This window comes from Carcharodon carcharias, assembly GCF_017639515.1.
Source record: "Carcharodon carcharias isolate sCarCar2 chromosome 39 unlocalized genomic scaffold, sCarCar2.pri SUPER_39_unloc_1, whole genome shotgun sequence".
Taxonomy (NCBI): domain Eukaryota; kingdom Metazoa; phylum Chordata; class Chondrichthyes; order Lamniformes; family Lamnidae; genus Carcharodon; species Carcharodon carcharias.
In genome coordinates, this window is record NW_024470814.1 from 1,449,444 (window position 1) to 1,456,333 (window position 6,890).

The following is a 6,890-nucleotide window of genomic DNA, read 5'->3' on the forward strand; positions in this document are numbered from 1 at the left end:
TTGTCAAAGGCTTTGCTGAAATCCATGTAAACTATATCAACTACACTACCCTCATCTACACACCCGGTCATGTCCCCAAAACATTTGAATGCTTGTCCAATGACAACACCACCTCCAGCGGGGTTCATGAAGATTCAGTTGTGCAAAATGCGTCGACAAACAACGTCGGTTCCTGTTGCACATTCAATATTAAAATTATTTAATTCGTCCAGGCAACAAGCAGAGTAATTGAAATATATTGCGAGAATTCATAGTTTTCAATGCAATCAAGATGGAACCCAGAGTAATGAAGGTCGCTTGGCATTACAGAGCTTGTCATTTGCTTAAGAAAGAGACATGATGCGGAATCATTTCATTTTGCCTGTCTTGGACTTAAAGAATGGCTTGGCAGTTAACTATCCCCCACTGGCATCTCCATGGCGACGCCTCTATCAGTCTCAGCCCACTTGGCAAACAATCGGCACGGTCTTCTCATGTGTTATTCTTCAATCACGGGACGTGGGTATTGTTGGCTCGGCCAAACCCATTGCCCATCCCTAATCGACCGTGAGAAGGTGGTGGTGAGCTGTCTTCTTAAAGCAATGCATTCCATGTGATGTAAGCACACCACCACTGCCTGCGTGTCTTATGGAATTTCTAGCGGTGTGATACCACAGGTGTGCGCGCTGGACCGTTTCAGGGGACATTTAAAAGTCAACCACGTAGCTTTCGGTCTGGAATCACAGGTAGGTAAGACCAGCTGAGAGCATAAGCGAAAGAGCTGGTTTTTAGAGCAATCGACAATGGTTTCTTCGATGTCGACAAGATTTCATGGTAATCCGATTTTTGCTGAATCGATTCAAATCCCACCACCTGCGGGTATCCAGAGCATTGTCCTGGGCCTTTGGATATCCAACCTCAGAAACGTGGCGATGGTGGCGTAGTTCCATTGTGGCTATATCAGGGACCCAGCATAATCCTCTGCGGACTCGGGGTCCAATCCTTGGCTTAATCTATGAGGGGGGCGCCTTGAATTCAATTTTAAATATATCAGATTAAACGATTGCTGTAAAAATACATTGCTGTCCTTACCTGGTCTGCCCTCCATGTGACTCTAGGCCCACAGCAACGTTTTTGACTCTTAGATGCCCTGTGAACTAAGGCAATTAGGGATCAATCAAACCCCATGAACGAGTTCAAAAATGTGCCAGCGCCTCCTCCATGCAGTATCATTTGCTGCTCCCTTTACAACTTGGTATTCTTGTGAAAGTGTCCTGATGAATGCAGGGCTAAAAGCTTCCATAGTGTAACTGATTTTTCAGCAGTACTCAACAACGAATTAAATTCCTCACAAAGCGATGAAAAATATCGCCCGAGCGGGCGGCTCACCCATTTTAGAAATTAATAGCTAATTCAATCTATTCCCTTGTGACGGACAGGCGCGTGGTGGTGATTTCCTGTAGCATGTTCGTTTCACCTGGTTTTTGTGCATTTCATCCCAGACCTTTCCCGACACTAGCATAAGGGAACAACCGCCGCGGCGTTCCAGCAATCAGAAACTCAACCGCTGATTGGTCTGTTGTAGAGTAAGGCCCCACTCAAGTCTGAGAGTTCCAGTAAGCAAAGTTTCATTCAAGCACATGCGAGGAAGAGATCACCCTGGTTGCTTTCCAATGGAATTCAAAGTCTGTGTCACAATTTAATAGCCCTTGGTTCTCACATAGCAAAAGGCTGCTTGCTGTAGTCTTCGATCGCTGCTGTTTCTTGAGCACATATTTCACGTAAATTACTCTATGACAGGGATGCCTTGTGCTGCAGTTGTCCTCTCTAATCCCGCGCTGGTCTCTGGAGGTTGGTTCATGCCTTGGGTCTAATGACTCCCTGCCTGTTCCCTTGTCTCCGTAAGGCCTTGTGAAGGCCACTGAGTTCATGGCTTATGATCATCAGCTGGTTCCCGTAGTACTGGCTACCTACCCATCATGCCTACCCACTGGTTATATTTCCCACCATGCTCTGAAAGGGCGCTCATAGCTACATTTGTCCATTTGAAAACTACTGATACACGTCCCAACCGATTACACCACTTCAAGTTCAATGGACAGAGGCTGGAGTGTGAAATGCCGGCAGAAGGGGCATCAGCACAGCTGGTACAGTCAGGTGAAATACATAGGTAATAATAGCCCATCTCTCCAAATGAAACGAAACCAAGGAAGCAACCTACGTTGGAAACGTCTTAATGGGTACGTTTTAGATGTCTTTGGTAATTTAAGTTCATTAACTGCAAACTGTAGCCTGAATGGAATAGCAGATAAGCAGATGCTAAATAACTTCCAACATGTTTAAAACGTGAGGTAAAACGTATCGCCGATTTCAACCTCATCTGCCCGTAGCCACCGTTACCATGTTCCGGCTGGTTGCCTCAAATTGCATTCCAAACAATTGAGATCCCCATTGGTGGGGATGCAGAGTAAAATCAGGCATCAAACAGGCGCGCGAGCCGCACATCCTGAGCAAGTTAACATCACAGCCGGGAGGTGAATTCTGTGGCGATTTTAAACGTCAGCAGTGAGCGAGAGGGAGAGAGAGAGGGTGGGAGAGAGAGAGAGCGAAAGGGAGAGAGAGAGAGAGAGAGAGATGGAAAAGGGTTTTGAGGAAATCTCGAAAGTAGAAGATTAGGGAATGCAGACTGTCCAATCAATGAAAAGAGGCACATACGGTGCAGCGAACAATCTTACAACTGATACATTTGCAAGTGCTATTTTATGCTGGCGTAAAAGGACGATTGACATCTTGTCAACCGTGGTTTTGAATCTACGTTGATATCCGTCAACCCGATCATATTGTACGGGGGCTCGTCCTGGGAGAAAGAAGAAAGATGCATTATTCCAGTGAAGTGAAGCAATGCAGGTGTGATGATGTTTCTATGTTGATTTTTCGCCTGTATCATTTCACACAAGGGTCGCTTTATTTTGCCTATTCCCGTTTCCAAACTATATAGCCATTTGCAATGATTTGCACAGGATCAATGACTTCATGGTATTAGCCCTGTGACCAGCCAGACAGAGTTAGCATACCTTCCTTCACTATAATTCCGCTGGAACAAACACCTATTCAATTAGTTTGGTATTTGCATCTTAAAAGTCCCGGGGTCGCAATATTTAATTTGAAGGAATTTGAAACGGGTGCAACGGTTGATAGTTTCCTTCCTCTGCAAAATGCCAGCATGACCCGTGCAGGAAGCACTGACTGGGATCAAAGGCTAGTTAAGCAGACTGGAAGGATTTGTGAAGTGATGTTCCACAAGGGACATGACAATGAAGACTGCACAATTTATATTTGCGGTTTGGACAGAATTTCTAAATTTGGGGGATGGCACAAAATCGGCCAGGGTATGCAAAACTGCAATATACTACAGGAGGAAATTAATGGACTTGCAGGTTGAGCAAGCACTTTTCGAATTGGCCTTTAAAAATAATTAAAACCCAAAAAACCTCCACCTCTGATAGCCATTCCCTTCTAAGCCACATTTGGTTTACGTGCGAGCAGCAACACAGGCAGATTGTTAGCAAAGCCACCGTAATGGATATGCTGCCCCTTAGTGTCCGCGCATTTAATACTTATAACCTTGATATATATACGTGGGTAGCACATCCGAAATACGGCAGAGCTTGTTGTGACGTAGAGCATTGTGAAGGAGGCGGAGTTAGTCATGGAATTCACGAGCGCAGTTACTCGCTGTGGTAAACACACTTAGCTGATATAATTTAACATCGCGAAATCACATGAAACGCTATTTTTTTTGCAGGGAGAGGCTGTAGAGACAATATAAAACAAACTCTACTTGCAATTGCAGAATATATAGAAACGACGTCGTTGAAGGTGGCAAGGCAGACTGAGACGTTCATTAAAGACAAAACATAAGGGTTTTTTTTAAATGGAGACACAGAGTTGAAAACAAGGAAATAATAGTTATTTTACATAAAGTATGCTTTTGTTCGAAGCGAATGGATTTTGAAGCCCAATTCTGGACACCGCACTTTAGATACGCTTCTGAAAAGGTGTAGCAGGATTGGACCAAGCGTTGGGGAAATTCAGCTCAGTGAAAGCCTTAGAGAAACTCTGGGTGACGCAGTTCAGCGACGAACAGGTTGCAAGCGCCTGTGTTAGGGTCGCTCGAATTTATCAGCGGGCCTAGGCAGAGTAGATATATTGTGTCCAGTGGTGGCAGAGCGAGGAGCCAGGGGGCATTAATGTTGAATGACTATAGAAGCAAGGGCAACATGCGGAGCAAAGCGAAAATAAAGTCCCTTTGTCTTTCTGCAGGGGCGATCAGGATCTCAATTGCACCGCCAGGGAGCATGGCGGAAGCAGAATCAACTCTAACAGGAAATAAATAGGCATATTAAGGGGTGGGCGACGGGTAATGGGAATTAGGGGAAAGGGACGGGTAATAGGGCTGGTGGAGTAACTCTAGCATAGGAACGATGGGGCGAACGTCCCTCCCTGCTGTAAGCATCCTATCTATTTATTATTGGATGAATAGTGTCTGGAACAGTAATCTTACATTTTCCAAGATTCTCCTGTTTAGCTTCTTGACCACCGCGTCTGCAAAATATTAATGTATGTAAGCAGGGGATTATACATCGATAAAGCCGTACGCAACATTTGCTGAGCCCTTACCGACCCTTGCAGTCTGGTGTCACGGTTTTTAATGGCAAACCCTGCTTTCTCCATTCAAAATCGCAATTATGTTGGTGTTTGTTTGACCATTTTGCGATATTGGGGGAGAAAAAAAGGGTTTTGGAGGTTTTTACGACCAGGTCTCTATATCTCTTCCGTGGTAGTATGCATGCGGACATATCTAAAGGAACATACTGATTCACTTTCAACTTCTGTATCGACCGGGCCCTTTGAGCGTCGAGGCCTAGTGCGATGCGAGTGACGTCACAATGAACTTCTGACACAAAGCTCGCCCGAATTTCCGCCCATTGGTACAGCGGAAACGAAAATCCGGCCTTGGCTTAAATCGTGCGGCCGTTACACACCCAGCTGCTCAGCCGTGCCCCACCATCAGGAAGTTCAAATAGATACACGCCAGGAGGCCCAGGTCAACACTGTTCCAACAGAATTGGATAAGTAAAATGGAAAATTGGCAGAGAATAGTTCAGAAGTGGCTGCTGCTTGTGAATGGGGTTTATATAAATAGACCTTTACAGGTAAAACGAGACGAATGAAGGGATTTTGCCAATTACTGTCATGCGTTGTCTAAACCAACGGTATTAATAACAAAAGTACAGCTCTTTTATCTTTTTTAATATCAATTATATTAACTGCAAATCCAATTATTGTTAAGACAAGTTATTAGCGTTATTATCAAACAATAATATTCACCAACAACTGGCTAAATATATATATTTCATAATTAACGTTTTTCGAGCAATGTACGTGGAAAAGCAAATTGAAAACGACCTGAAATCTTCCCGATCAAATTAAAAACATGTCATGAGCAATATAGGCCGCATGCATTCCCTCTAGACTATTTTTGTTGGTCGCTGCACACCACCAGATTATTGAACAATAGTTTCACTTTGAGTTTCCTAGTCACTCCACTGTTTTTCTCTATTGTTGATATGGACTAATAAGCATTAGAGCAACAAATCTTTTTTCAATTCTTTAACGATACTTGAAGTGAATATTGTTGGCGTCTGTGTGTTCACACTTTATGAGTGTGAGCAGAGTATGTTTCTGACTTCATAATATTAATTAATTTAAACAGTTACTCACAAACAGGAACGGTGCTTTCGCTATCTTCCTGCAAATTTAAACACTGCTGCCTGGAATGCAAAAAGGCGGATTTTAACAGAAGTTTTCTGTTGACCCTCAGTTAATGTTACTAGCATCTGCAATTTACATCAGGCCAACGATTGTTACGTATAAACCATGCCGATATAACACTTGCATTTTCTTTATGTCTGTATCTGAATTGACTTTAAACAATTCATCTTATTTTCTAAAGGGTGAAAATATACGAACCATTGATGCGCAGGGGGAGAAGGTTGTCCCTGGAGGGAAAGCAATGAAACAAGGTAATCGACAGGTATAAAAAGTAATATAAATGGATAATGTGATAGTTTCCTTTCTCTGAAAAATGTTAGTATGCCCCGTGCAGAAAGCACTGATTGGGATCAAAGGGTAGTTAAGCAGAGTGGAAGGATTTGTGAAGTGATGTTCCACCAGGAACACTACAAGAAGACTGAACAATTTATATTAGCGCTTGGGACAGAATTTCTAAATTTGGGGATGACACAAGATCGGCCATGGTAGACAATACTGAGGAGGGCTGCAATATACTACAGGAGGAAATTAGTGGACCTGCACGTTCGGCAAACAGTAGATCTAAACTTAGACATGGATGAATGTGACGTGCTGCAATTTTAGTAAGGGGAATAAGGAGGCCACTTATTACTTAGGCAGCGCACGTTTAGGTAGGGGAGAGAATCAAAGGGATCTCGGAGGGCAAACGTAGCAATCAGTAGAAGTTGTGCCACGCATAAGGAGACCATTAGAAACAACTCAAGCACTGGTCTGGACTTTACTCCTAGCACGCAATAACATAATAATAGGAAAGTTGTGCTCAACCTTTATGGAACCCTGTTAGATCGCAGTCAGAATATCGCGTACATTTCCTGTTGACTTCCATAAAAACCATAGAGAAAAACAGGGCAGGGTATAGAATAATGTGAGAAGAATGACATCAGAAATGGATTGTTATACGGATCACATAAACATAGACAAGTTGTTTATCTTGTATTTTGAAAAACTTAATAGGTTAAAGAGTGAACACAGGTGTGTTAAAAATGATTAAACTTTTTGATAGAGTGGACACAGCAAGAATGCATCATCCTGAGGAG

The 6,890-nt window shown here is 43.2% G+C and overlaps 1 long non-coding RNA gene across 1 annotated transcript; it reads right to left on the reverse strand.

Annotated features, from left to right (window-relative positions):
- Nucleotides 1–231: 231 nt before the first annotated feature.
- Nucleotides 232–4,884, reverse strand: LOC121274903. Its single transcript, XR_005942321.1, has 3 exons — nucleotides 4,855–4,884; nucleotides 4,544–4,584; nucleotides 232–2,836 (listed from the first exon to the last, which is right to left on the reverse strand). It is a non-coding gene; the product is annotated as an uncharacterized LOC121274903 (long non-coding RNA).
- Between the last annotated feature and the right edge of the window lie 2,006 nt (nucleotides 4,885–6,890).